The following is a 14,552-nucleotide window of genomic DNA, read 5'->3' on the forward strand; positions in this document are numbered from 1 at the left end:
CTTGCTGAGTTCTGTGCATGAACTAATGTGGATCCTGTGCATTATTGTCAGTGTCCATGTACATCATTCACTGTTTTTCTGTGCAATATTTTTTGGTGTTTTATGTTACACTCTGCTCTTATGCAACCAGGCAGGACATCATCAGAAGTTTGAACACATGCTCATGAAACCCCATCAAAAAGCCACTTATAGAGGGCCTCTTGGACTTTGTGCCCCCTTCCCCACACTGTGTGGGCTTGGGCTACTCCTACCCAAGCAGAGCAAGGGCTACCCCTCACTGGGGGCTGAGGGGAACTTTAATGGTCAATCCACTCCTGTCCACCATGATCAATATTATACCAAAAACAAAGCTGGTATTCGATACAATACCTATTGCTACAGTGATCTTACTTTAGAATCATACCATCTTTTGGTGATTTTGCAGATTTCACCACAGTTATCATCTTTGATGATGAAGTCTAGTCACGACAAACCTAGTGCAAGAAGCTTATGGACAAAATATTTTTAGAAATTACCTTCTCAAGAAAATAAATAGCAGCAGCACGTTTTCACTTTATTAAGAAAAGCCAAAATACAGCATACGCCAGTTACTATAGCCAATGTTCACATTATAATAAAAGAAGGAATCATAGATTTTCTCAATGAGTATTTGTCATGCCACAACCAATCTATTTTTACGGTAGGATCTGAAGCGACAAAGAATGCAGACAAAACAAAATAAGAACATAAGAACATAAGAGAAGCCATGTTGGATCAGGCCAATGGCCCATCCAGTCTAACACAGTGGCCAAAAAAACCCAGGTGTCATCAGGAGTCTGCCAGTGGAGAAGGGACACTAGAAGCCCTCCCACTGATTGCCCCCCCAAACACCAAAATACTTCATGTACCCTTTATATATATATCTTGATTGCAATGTGAATATCAGAGAGTTACCTCACTGCTGTTATCAGAGTTACTTCACTGCTGCTCAGCACAAAACAATACTGTAACTCAGTGATTTGTTTAAATGAATTGCACATTAACTGCAAAGGATAATTCTACTAGAAAGGAAGAGCAAACCAATAACTCATGAACATTTTTAATCAACCTGTGGCATGTTCACTTTATTTGCCTTTTTCAGAAGGTCAGCAGGCCTGTTCAGATATTTAGTCAGGAGCCAGAACAGATGTCAGTTGTCAGTATTAGGTAAGGTGGCAAAAGTTCTTTATGTTCTTCTGAAAAGTGAATAGCTATGTATTATGTTTGGATATGATAATCCATTCTGATTGGTACTTTTAAGTTTTTATGATGTCATCAAGATGGCCAAAGCCAATTTTTCCTACCTTTTCTAACTTGAGCTGTAACTCATGAACCAAGTGATCAATTCCAAATTTCAAGACACAGTTGGAAAGCTAATAACTCCCCCAGCAAATAAATAAAATTAATAATGTCTCTGTCCAGTAGCATTTTCATGATATAAGCCATAAATTTTAAAAAGTCAGGGTTTTTTAGTTTTTAAATAAGCTTCATGGCATATGGCTCTTAACCTGATCCAGATGGTCACCTAAAGCATATTAGGCAATTGTAGCTTATTCTTTTGCCTTTCTAATGAGCCATAGCATGAAGAAATTCATTTGGTATGCTGCTGATAATGGGCAAAAAAGTGCATATAGTGGAAATAAATCCATTCTAATTATGATAGTATGCTTAAATTTTTCTTAATGCTTCCATGAGAGTTCTACAGCTTTTTTAATAAGTACCTAATCAAGCACAAACAAAATCTTAGACAATTTCAGAGGCCGCATGATGTTGACAGACTGGTTTAGAACTTTATAAAGAGTTGACATTTCAACTACAGGAGCATTTATTGTGGGCGATCAGCCAATACTGTCTTGCTAAAATGGTATATACTTTAGGTGACTATTAGCGCAATCTTAAGGAGAGTTACTCCAGTCAAAGCCCATTGAAATCAATGGGCTTAGACTGAAGTAACTCCCCTTAGGATTGCTCTATATGTGGATTAGATAAAGTGCCATATGCTGTAAACCTTATAAAATGTGGGGGGGAAATGACTGTGTCTCTGATTTATCACTTTTATCACAAAAACAGTAATGGGTAGCAGGATTATTGGTAGTATTTATTTTGAGAGGAATTTATTAGCTTTCCAAATGTGCTTTGAAATTTGAAATTGGTCAAGTGGTTCAATAGTTATAGCTCAAATTAGAAATGGTAGGAAAATTGGCTTCTGCCATCTTGATGACATCATAAAAATCTTTAGCTACCAACCAGAATGGTTTATCACATCAAAACATAATACATAGCCATACCCTTTCAGAAAACCAAAGAAGTTTTGCCAGTTTGGGCTCTTGGGCCATGTACTATACCGTATGTAAACATCCAGAGAAGCGTGAGGTCAGGAACCAGTTACTCACATGTCCTTCTCCATTCTTGTTGCTCCACACTGAACATTACATAAATCAACCAGAAGACACTGAATTCACATTATATGAATATAGGATAGCCTTGACCATATAAGCATGACATTCTCAAAAGCAGAGTATGGATAGTAAGAGTAGGGTATGCACTAATTCAGATTTGGATATCTGGAATTCCATATATATTTGGTATTCCCAATGTTCAGGTACAAAATTCTAGTATAGTATTCAGATTCAGGTTTTATTCAGAATTCCAAATATATCTGGCTCCATTATTCCCTACAGGGAAATCTTTCCATGGGGCTAGAAGGGCTATTTTTCAAGCAAACCATGCCAAAATTGCAGGGAACCTAATTTTACCTATCCCCCCACCCCAATTTTTGTGAATTGGACAAAAGTGTCTAGTTCTACCATCCCCTGAAAAAGCTGCCCCCAGCCATTCTATTGTTACCTATTGGGGGAGGGGGAATCCAAGGCTTTCTCCAGGATACAAGAAACCTTATCTAAACACACAACCGTGACCAATGATCAAAAGTGTCCAAATGCAAACAAAACCAGCAAAGCCCAATATAATCAACATCAAACCAGAGAATCCCATCAGAACCAATGTCAAACTAGAGAATCCCAGCAGACACGAATTGAAGCAAGGGACACTGTTACAAGCCAAACAGAACCAGTGTCACTCAAAGATGCCAGGCAAAAGCCAGAGTCAATGCAAGCCTAACAGAACAAACATCAAACCAGAGAATCCCAGCATCCGTATTAGTAAACCAGTGATACCAAGACAGCAGCAGCCAGACCTGGAAATGGCATAGGGCAAGCAAACAACAAGGCACACAATGCTGCCTCCTTCCCCACTTCTCCTGTTGCCTGGGAAGCCTTGGAAGCGTGCCTTTAATGTGTTTTAATGTTTGGCTGATGTGACTGATGTTTTAATCTAATGTACGTAATTTGTTTTTATTGTATTTATTATTGCCTGTGATCCAGTCTGAGCCGGCTTGCAGGGAGAGTGGAATATAAATTGAATAAAGTAAATAATAAATAAAGCTGCTACAATCTTTAAAATCAGATTCCTGGATATTCTCAGATATATCCACGTTATTCTGGAATGGAAATACTGATTTATCTGAATATATCCGAATAAATTGGATATACCTGAATAATACTGAATACGTATTTTTGAGTTATATATTTGGCTCAAGGATACCAAATCACACACCCCTAAGTAAGAGTCAGAAAGATCCCACATTCAAATAAATGCTCAGATGTGTGTTGTGAAAGCATGTACGGGTTGGATCCACGAAATGGGACTTTACAAACTTTCCTCTCCCATTCCAGCTCATGGATCTCCATAAAATGCTTCTCCAGCAAGAGCAAGGGGACCCTGAGGAATAACATGGTGGGGGTAGTCTTCAGCAGGAAGGATGAATCAATGGAAATGTCCTGCTAGTCTGGCTCCAACCCCATATGCACAAGACCAGCTTGTGCAAAAAGGCCTTGAAGATAGGGCATAGCATCAGAACAGACCTTAGATACACAAAATTCTAAAAATATAACAGGTGTACTGAATCGCAATATTAATTCATGAACAGAAAAAAAACTTGCTCAGGAGAGTAGGTATAATATACACTTGAAAAAAATCAACAAAATCAGTCTCTGAAATTTATTACTGCAATTCCCCTTGGCAACTGGCACGGAGCCATAATTTGAGTATTAATGAGAAAAAATTAATTTTAAAATCCATCAGACAATTCAATCATCTTTGGGAGTTATAAAAGCCCTCATTTTATAACCAGGGCAAAGTAACATGCAATTAATGTATTTAGAAAACATCTAGTAAAAAATACAAAGAGCAGGAAGACCATTTTATAATTACTCCTTTGGAAAAAAAGAGATCTTGGAAAGGGTGAAGCAAACCAAGGTCAGAACATAATTGCAATATAATTATTTTATCGATTCACTTTACTCATTCAAGGTTCTTTGGGTTTTATTATATTTAGTCAGAAAAAAACTGCCTGAGAAATGGGAAATCCTGGTACAGCCTAACTGATGAACAAATGCCAAGGTCTCCTGATGATAGATAAAAAGGGACATTTTCTCAGAAGCAAATTAAGAGCCTGTTTACAAAACCAAGCAGTAACTGACAGGATAATTGCTAGGGAAAACCCATATATTCATTTGCCCCACCAAACTATACACCCTTTTTGCCAAAAGTGCTATATATAGGGTTGCCAGGTTCAGCTTGGTAACCAGCGGGAAACCCAGGGGGGAGCAGCAACATGGGGGGCAGCTGTCAGCAGTGGTGTGACATCACTTCCAGGAAAAATCCAGCAGTGACACCACACCTCTCTAGGAATCACTGGAAACTCCATGGTAAAAACAGAGTTCCCAGCCATTTCTAGAGAGGCAGGACATCACTTCTAGTTTGCCAGAAGTAATACCACAATACAGGCATGACAAACTTTTTTAGAAAAGTTTTTCTCCCACCACTACTCTAAATGGCGATGGGAAAGGGGAGCTAGGGGCAGGGAATCCCCTACTCCCTCTGGAGGGATACATCCCTAGGTATATGAAAAATGTATTGTAAAGGTAGTGTTACTTGGAAAATACTTACCAAAATAGAATGTTCTCAGAGCTTCTGCCCTACAGAATTATTCATCTCATGTAAATTTATTTTATAAACTAAGGTTCCCAAGAATTCACATTTATCAGATTATAATGTAAAAACATCTCTCTCTCATGCAGAAACTGGCAGAGAGCAAAGAATGATATAAAAATCATTCCTTTGCATTATTATAAATTGGCATCAGCATAGGGCTGTCTGGCTACCACTTTCAAGATTATTATCGTGCTCAAAATTTTGGCAGTGAAAATCAGACAAGATACCAGAATCGCTGGAATAAAGGAGGCGAAAGAGTTATATAAGATGAAAAGCTATGTGGACAATGTGATTATATCAGTGACAAATCCACATATCTCCCTGATTTATGTAATGGAACAAATATTGAGATTTGGGCAGCATTCTGGATACAAACTAAATAAGAAGAAAACAAAGATAATGTTACTCTCGACAAAGAAAGAGGAATGTGAAAAGATCGGAAACATAATGGACTGTGCTATTACTACAAAGCCAATAAAATATTTAGAGATAAATGTATCATCATGAAATGAGAACCTTCATAAAGATAATTACCAAAAAGTTTGGACAGGAATTATTGAAGATTTGCAGAGATGGAAAAAATTAAATATTTGATGGCTAGGAAGAATTTCAGCTGTTAAAATGAATATCTTACCCAAATTGAATTTTGTATTTTAAATTATTCCAGTTTATATAGAACAAAAGATTTTCAACAAGTGGCAGAAAGTAATAAATGACTTCATATGGAAAGGAAAGAAACAAAGGATAAGACTCAAAGATGACAAAGATGACAAAAGATGACAAAAACTGATTGTAGATCAAAAGATGACTACAAGATGACAAAAACAGAGGATTGGCTGTACCGAATATCAAATTGTATTAAGCAGCAGCATTAGTTTGGATAACACTGGATTACAAATCCACAGTATACATATCAAATTGGAGACAGTGGATGCTAAAGAAGGCATCCATAATTATTTATGGAAAAAGAAATCATAGAAATCCATTCACAAACAGGATGGGACCCATATTATAAGGGATGGACTGCTCAAAATATGGTTCCAATGCTGAAACAGACTGAGTCCACCAATCTCCCTTTAGATGTTGCCAATTGCCTACTATGACATAGCCACGAGAAACAGAACTGATCAATTTAGGTATGAATCAATGATGGATAAAGAAGAAAACATAAAAACCTGGCAAGAAATCCAAGCTCAAAGTAAAAATATTCCCTGGCTGATATATCACCAAATAATATCAAGACTAAAGGAACAAATTCTCAAAGAAGGTGGCAGGCTGAGAGAAAAAACATAATATGAACTATTAATATCTGGACATCTGAGACATCTCTTGGGGGAAATTTAGAAAATATTATTGCAGTACCTAACAGAAATGGAGCAAGTAAAATATTGTATGATAAAATGGATGCAAAATTTCAGAGAAACTATCCTGATGGCCTTATGAGAAAATTTATGGACTAAGGACATAAAATTTACAGACTGTCAGTTATTGAGAGAGAAGTGGTATAAAATGTTTTTTAGATGGTACACTACTCCCAAAGTCATTGCAAGAATCAGCAAGGGTTACAGTGGGCATTGTTGAAAATGTCAGAACATGGATACAACATTTTATCATATGTGGTGGACTTGCAAGGAAATACAAAAATATTGGATAAAGATACATGAGGAGATGCAAAAGATTCTTAAACTTAGATTCGAGTTAAACCCGAAAAGTATGTTCCTAAATATCCTACCAATTAATGTTAGAAAAGAACAGAGAGATCTTTTTCGTTACATGGCAACAGCAGCAAGAGTATTATTTGCAGCAAAATGGAAGACAGATACCTGTCCTGATGTGTTAGAGTGGAGAGATAAGATTTATGAATATGTATCAATGGCTAAACTGACTACCTACCTACATAATAGACCGAAAGCTGAATCTGGGGGAAAATGGAAGAACCTCTTTGATTAACTGATATAGAAGTTTGTATAACTAAAACTAACCAAGAAGAGGGACGGAAGGAAAGAGAGGGAAGGGAAATTATGATGGATCTATGCTTAGATATGATAAATATAGAATATCCTTGTTTATTAGACAATGTAAGTTTAAATGTACTGCTTGCTTAACTCTCAAAACTATTCTATATGTATTGTTTATATAGGATTGTATAAGTCTCAACCTAATTTCCTGTATAATCTTTTATTATGCACTTCTTATTTTCATAGCTTTTCCTTTTTAAATAAAATCTTTTTTAAAAAGATTAAAATAAAACTTTTCAACCCTCAACATTTCCCCCAGTCTACTTCCTTGAAACACCAACATAACATCTTAGCTTGAAAAAGTGCATTCTAATAGCAGATGGTACTACTTATCCAGACTACAGCTTGCATTCTACCACTCAATGCAGCAGCCTTAAGCCTTTCTCCACCCTCAGAAGTTTCTTCAGGAAGAACTGGATCCTCAGAACCACTTCCACTGGAGTCGAGCTCCTTAGGTTGGAGGAAGCTATCAAATTTTGCTGCACAGATGGATAGGATGCAAGTATGTATACTTTTTTTGCTTCAGAAAATTTTAAAATCAAGCCATCAAAAGCTCTTGTTTTGTTTTGGTGTTTTCAACTATGTGTGCCAGAGTGGCATAAGAGGTTTCTGTATGGAAATACCCAAAATACCAGGTGTGTGGAACTAGTTATATTAAGTCTAAACAAAAGGCATGCAAGATTTTTCATTGATTTTAATGTGTTAATTGGTGTTAATGCCAATATTCCTTCTCACATTTTCTCTCAATTGTATATTTTGAACAGTACACACTCAAATCAATACTTAACCCTTAGAAAACTATTTTCATTTGTCACCAAAATAAGAAATGGAAAGAGAACCTCTGATCAGCAAACATTTTATACAGCCTACTTCATGGTACGTGTCCTCCAGCACCCCATCATAAATCCAACGATAAAGGAAATTCAAGAATATTTCTATCTTACCTCTTTGAAGTTCTGCTTTTCCCCTACAAAATAGTAAAGTTAGCAAATGGGAATAGAGTATCTGTTTTTAGTCATTCACAAGTTAATAGCTATTTAACATCTTATTTGAGAAGAGCTGGATGCCTGAAGGAGCCTAAAGCGGTTGAGAAATTAGTAGACGTAAATGCCCCAGGGCACTTTCAGAAATTTATTTCCTGCGACTTAACAGGATTAAAGAATATGAATTGAAATAGCATTAAATGCTTGGATATGCAGCGATTCCCCTGAACGGCAATATACTTGAAGGAATCTGTTTTTCTGCAGTGAATTTACAAACAAGGAAAAGTTGTTTCAAGATAGTGGTATCTGTCCCATGCGGACTTTTAAAAATGTATCAAAATTCATCTGGATAGCATTGGTATTGTCTTGATTAAAAACCGGATGTTTTCATATGTGGTGTCTGTGTAAAAAAGTTTAGAATTTTTTAAAGCTGAGATTTTAAATTAAATTATACGATGAAGCAAAATTCATGCCAGAAAACAGTATATACTGAATGCTGCTAGAATGGTATATGCTTGCTTTTGGAAATCTTGCTATCTTCTGGGGGAGGAGGGAATGACTTGTTAATCAAAGTGTGGGAAATAATTCAAATGGTAAACCTTAATTCTCTAGAATGCTGAAGAAATTAGAAAATATGTTGGTGCCTATGCTCTGTGTTATACTGAAATTGAACTGGTTGGCTAAATTAATAACAGTATATGCTTATTTAGAACTGTAAAATTATATCTAAATACTTTATCAATTTGTAATCTGAATATCTACATTGTAAAAAGTATTAGTCTGGCATGCTGTAAGAATGCCTACCCACTGGCAAAGAACCACTGCTGTCAGTTTGACAAGGATTAAGACTACTGGGAAAATTTGCATCAGAATACGAATTGTGCAATCCTGCATTTTATTTCCAGTAATTTAACAATGATTAAGATCAGGAGTTTATGTGCCCAACACATTTTAGGTATCTTTACATCTTTTGCTTAACACAAAATACTTGACTGGCTCCACTGGACTTCTGTTATATTTTTCCACAATAAATGAAGACAGTTATCCCTCTGGGCCAATAGAGGTGGACAGTCTTAATGAAACAACGTAAAGTAACATTTTAAAGGCAAAACACATGCTTGGTCGAGGAACTCGATTGGCATTCTCAAAATAGAGCTAAACATCACTGACAATTGTGCCAATGGTAATGTGAAGTATGCGATGCTTTAAACTAGAGAGAATTTTTTCAATGACATACTTGAAGGACTGGTTGAAATTCTCTAGCAAGGCACGTAAGGTTCATACCTCCTAGCAAATCATGTGCATTCCAAGGGCTGTCCTTAGAACCACTTACACTGCAATCCAAGAAACACTTTTCCAAGAGTAAGCCCTCAGTGAGGAGACTTTGGTAGGATTCCAAGCAGACCTGTTTAGGATTCCACTGATAATTCTGCATTTTCCCCTGCAATGCAGTAATTTAGGATTGATTGGTCAAATCAACTTTTTAATATGAGGAAATTTCTGCAGTTTCCAAACTGTCTTGAGACTCACGTTTCACTTTGTCTATACTTGAAAAGGTTATTTTATTAACAGACCTTGACAGTGATCAACAAGTGCTGCAAGCGTCTTCAGTCTTATCTTAAAATCATACGTCCAGACTAAGAGACAGCGAAGTGTTAAACTGCTCTTGGTGCCCAAATTTACACCCTGATCATCTTCCACCTGCAACTAGGAAAAGAGAAGAATAAAAGAAAACATTTAAGAATCCTTCATACTCTCATCTAGTATTCTTTATAACCTCAAATATGCCCAGTATATTTTTATAAAATAAAATGTATAAACCAAACATTTTGTGAAATTGTAAGAAATCATGTCAATCAAAAGGAAAAGCAATTTAAACTGCCAAATTTTAAAAATAAATGATGAAGAGGACATGAAGTATATGATAGAGCAGAAAAAAGATTCCAACAGTGCAGCCTTAAGTAAAGTTACACGGGCAGCCCAATCCTAAGAAGGGCACGGAAAGTGAACAGGAACCGAACTAAGGCTTGCGAGGGCGCATCTAGCCCGTACGCCCGCGTAAGTGGCCTTCCGCTCGCGCTGGGACGCGGCGCTGGCCCGCCGGCGGGCCAGCACCGGTGCAAGCCACAGGCGCCCGGGCGGCGGCGCAGAAGTGGCGTAGAGCCCTACGCCAACGCAGGGGGGGGCGGGGAGCAAGGCGGGGTCGGAGTTAGTCCGCTCCCTAAGCTCCTCCAGAAGCGGGAACGCCCACAGCGGCGCAAAAAAGCTACGCCACGGAAAAAGAAGGCGTAGCCCATAGGCGTCCATGGAACGGCGAAAAATCAGCCCCCTCTCTGAGCGCCTCGCCCCGCCCCTATGGCCCGAAGGAGCATAGGATGAGAACTATCCCGGGGACCAATCAGCGTGCGCGCCCGGCATGGACGAGCCCCCCTCTCTGCACCCAATCACCTGCGACCGCGCCCTACAAAACATCCGGCCAGCGCCGCCCAAACCCCCAGGTAAGTGAGCACTCGGCCGGAGGCTCTGCCCGTCTGCTGAGTGGCATTGCCCCTTTGAAAACCGAAACGGGCTGAGGGCATTCACATTGGCAGGCGCAGAATGCACTCAGGGGACTTTGCGAAAAACTGGGGGAACTTCGCATAAAGGGGAAGAGGTGCCTAACTGCCTAACTCTCTTTCTACCGTGATAGAAAGAATGACTCCACAGCTAACTGATGCATGCTAGTTGCTTCTAACTAAGCACAAACAAACTAACCCTTCCGTGGCAGAAGGGAATGACACTTTGCAAATTAACCGCATGCTCTCCCGTTTCCTTGCAGGTGCCCTGACTCTTGCGCTCCCACCTGGTGATGACCGACAGAGCGCTGACAGGTAAGGAGGAGGTGGGGGGGCATTCCGCAGATTAGTGCAAACCGCCCATTCACCTGAACCCACCCGCTCACTTGCCGCTTTGGGTGAGGCCCAGCAGGGGTGGGGGGCAACCATGCCCGCCCCTGGCTGCCTCAGAGGCAGGCGCCTCGAAAACCACATGTGGCCAGGTGTTTGTTGTGACCAGCTCATTCTCTCCCTTAAAGGTAAAGGCTTGCCAAGGCCGAGTGCATCCTCACCAGACCGTCATGCATCAGCTGCTGCCCTCGACCATGTGCAACCCCCCCCCCGGATGGCGGAGTGTGGGGCTTGCCTTGCCAGTGGAACGAGGCAAAGCCCACACGTGTCTTTTTCCCCCACAGGCACGTCCAGGGCATGGCTGCTCCCCCGCGCCCCGCCCTCCCCAAACATCTCTGACGGACGGTTGGCTGCAGCCCAGGAAGCACCGTCGCGCCGCGGCCTGCATCACAGCCCCGCCCCTCCGAGCGGGAAGGAGGGCTGTGTGGAATGCTCCGGCTCCCTCGCCAGCCTAAACGCAAGCCCGCTCTTTCCAGTGCAATAAAACGAGATGTACAACAACTGTTTTCTGTGTCTGCGAGTCTGACTTCGTCCTCCGCCCCTCCCCCAACACTCCCGTCACATCTCCCCACCTGCACATTGCCACAAATGTATCCGACACACCCCGTCTTGCCTCCCCGCCCCCTCCCTCCCTCCTCCTCCCCCCCTCCTCCTCTGTATTTGACCAGTGTCTGTACCACCCATCTGCCGAAGAGAACTTGATTCTCAGAAGCCTATGCCACAATAAAATTGGATAGTTTTAAAGGTGCTATGGGACCCTTTTTGAATTCGCTACCACAGGCTAACACGGCTAACCCCCCTGCATCTATGGCCAGGTAGAGGGTTGGGGCGGGGCATGTGAGCGGGGAGGGGGATCAATCCCCGGTGGGGAGAATAGCTGGCCCCCGATAAGCAAGGGAGAGGGTGGTGCGAGCTGCCGCTGCAAGGGAGCGGGAGATGGCAGGGGAAACGGTCCGCTCGCTGGAATCCTAGCCCCCACCAATGGAGAATCCAGGGTGGTGGCAGGCGGATGCCATATCCCGGGCAGGAGGTCTCGCGCGCCTGGGGAGGGTCGCCCCCATCGCAGCCGCAGCCCCAGCAACACAGTCCCATGAGCGGCCGCCTCCCAGAGTGGGTCCAGCCCCTCGGGCGTCTGCAGCAGCCCCATTGGTCATTCCACCCCAGGGCGTCCTGCCTCGCATCCAATCCCGTGGAGCAGTTGCCAGCCTCCCACGCCAACAGGCCATGGTTGTTGGGAGGGGTGGGGTGTGTCCGAGGCTGCGCGTGGCTCCGCCCTGGCTCGGCGCCGTCTCCTGCGTTCAGCAATTGTGGCCACTCGCGTTGCCCTGCCGGGGGGGGGAACCACTCCGAGGCTGCCAGCCCCGCCAATCCTGCAGGGAAGGCCGCTGGCCCCGCCCACAGGGGCAGTGGAAGAGCGCATCAGCTGCGCAAAGTGGCTAAAATGCGGGAGCCCGAGGCCTCCCGGCTGGCTGCCACAGCGTGCCCCTTCCCCGGCCGGGCCATGCAGGCTGGGTGGCCACCCCAGGCCCGGGAGGGCCCCCCGATGGCAGGTTGCGTGACTGCCCCAGCTCAGGGCGGCATGCCAGGCAGGGCAGGTGCGTTAGGGCAATATGGAAGACATGCCAGAGCGGCCCCTGGCCAGTCCTTGTGCATCCTAAGCCCCCCCCCCTGGAAGGGATGCGCTGTCACCGCGGGCCTGGTCATGCGCTCATGGTGCCAGGGCAGGATATGGCTGGCAGTTCACCAAAGTATCGCAGGCAGACACGGGTCCATGTGTAGATGAGCTTTATTCCCAGTCCCACGGCGCAACGTACAGCCAGGCCCAAGGGTTCACGTCCCGCAAGGATGCACTTGAGCAGCACAGCATCCCCGCAAGGGAAGAGGGCCCTGGGGCCATAGGAAGCCAACCACCACGGCCCCCTCCCCTCCAACCCACAGGTCTGAGACGGGGGGGGGCCTGTGCTGAACCTATCCATGAACTATGCAGATGCCAGACAGAAGATAGGGAATTGTTACATCTCAGACCCTCCAAGGTCATGCCGGCGGGCGGTGTAGTTCGGTGGGCAGCACAGAAACACTATACCCACAGCGGTCCCGGCTGCATGGAGGGCGACGGGTGGCGGGAGCAGTGGGCGGCCAGGCTCGGGGCCCAGCTCATTGCCAAGGCTGCCGGGAATGACCTCCTGGCAGATGAGGGTGCGATGACTGCGCGGCCAGTTTACCTGGAGGAGCTCTTCCCTGGCCGTGCGGAAGAGGCCCACCTCATACGAGCGTGGCTAGACACGGCGCTGTGCGAGGTGGAGCATGACCTCCTGGAAGAGGAGGTGGCTGCGGGCCCTGCGCGCAGTAAGTCAGGGTCCTCGGCGCCATCCAGGGAGCCTCCTCCGCTGCCACAGAGGGCAGGCCATAAGGGCCCGGAGGCGTCCCAGCCACTTCCGTCGAGGCGCAGGTTGCAGGTGCTTGCAGCAGATGCCGGGCTGCCACCAACGGGTGCCCCCCCTCCCTCTCTCCCCCCTCTGCAGGGACCATCAATGACAGGTGGATGGCTGCCATGGACCGGGTTCACGGGGCATTCCAGCAGGCGCGGGCAGCGGCACCATGTGAGTCTCGCCAACAGGAGGGGCACGGGCATGTGGGGTGGGGCGGCCTGCGGCCGCGACAACAACCCCAGAGCCCACAGGGGCCCTGACGCTCCCATCCCCCACCTCTTGCCCCCACAGCGGCGCCCGCCCGGAGCCCCTCGCCAGATGAGGAGGAACTTGGGAGGGGCTTCACCGCCTGGTCTCCACCCCGCTACCCGCCACCCGCTGAAGACCCAGAGGGTGACCCAGTGGAGGGGCCTGGCAGGAAGCGGCCGAAGCTGGAGCCCGTCCCCGCAGACGGCCGGGCAGCTGCCGATATGCCATCCCAGGCACAGGCATCTTGGACCCCAGCCGGGCCCCTGCTCTGTAACGGGGATGCCGTGGCGGGGCCGCTGGCCTCCCCCTGCTCCGACGCGCTACCTAGCCCTCACCCTCCTGGCTGCTGAGGCCGGGGTTCTGGGTTGGCAAGCTGCTCTCTGGGCGCCTGATGCAGCCCTGGAATCGATTGGGAATAAAGCCAAGTTCATTAACCGCTTTTCCCGTGCAGCCCGTCCATGGGGGGCGGTGGCTGCTGGCCGGGGCGGCTTTCCCATGCTCTCTACATGCAGGGGTTGAGGGAGCGGGGACTCGGAGGGGCCGCCTGGGACACCATAGGGGCGTAAAGGGCGAGTGTTTGGCCGGCCGAGGCCCCCATGGCCAGGCATGGCCCTCAGCGCGCAGCATGCCACAGGTGCTCCGCGACCCTGTCTCGCACAGCTCGGTCATGCTCCTGGGGCTCTGCAGGGGCGTCAGGAGAAAGGTGACCGGCGGGCGGCAGCCAGGGGTCCTCGCCTGGGCCCTCTGTGGCTGGCAAGGGGAGCTGCTGGCGCACGGCAATATTGTGCAGCATGACACAGGCAGCCACGAGCTTGGCGACGGTGAACGGCTGCATGGCCAGGCGGCCGCCCGTGT

At 45.2% G+C, this 14,552-nt stretch overlaps 1 pseudogene; it reads right to left on the reverse strand.

Moving 5' to 3' along the window:
* LOC129326201 (gamma-tubulin complex component 3-like) overlaps positions 1–14,552 on the reverse strand; it is a 54,241-nt pseudogene that overhangs the window by 26,856 nt on the left and 12,833 nt on the right.

The sequence above is a fragment of the Eublepharis macularius genome, chromosome 3 (assembly GCF_028583425.1).
Source record: "Eublepharis macularius isolate TG4126 chromosome 3, MPM_Emac_v1.0, whole genome shotgun sequence".
In the NCBI taxonomy this organism is placed as follows: Eukaryota; Metazoa; Chordata; class Lepidosauria; order Squamata; family Eublepharidae; genus Eublepharis; species Eublepharis macularius.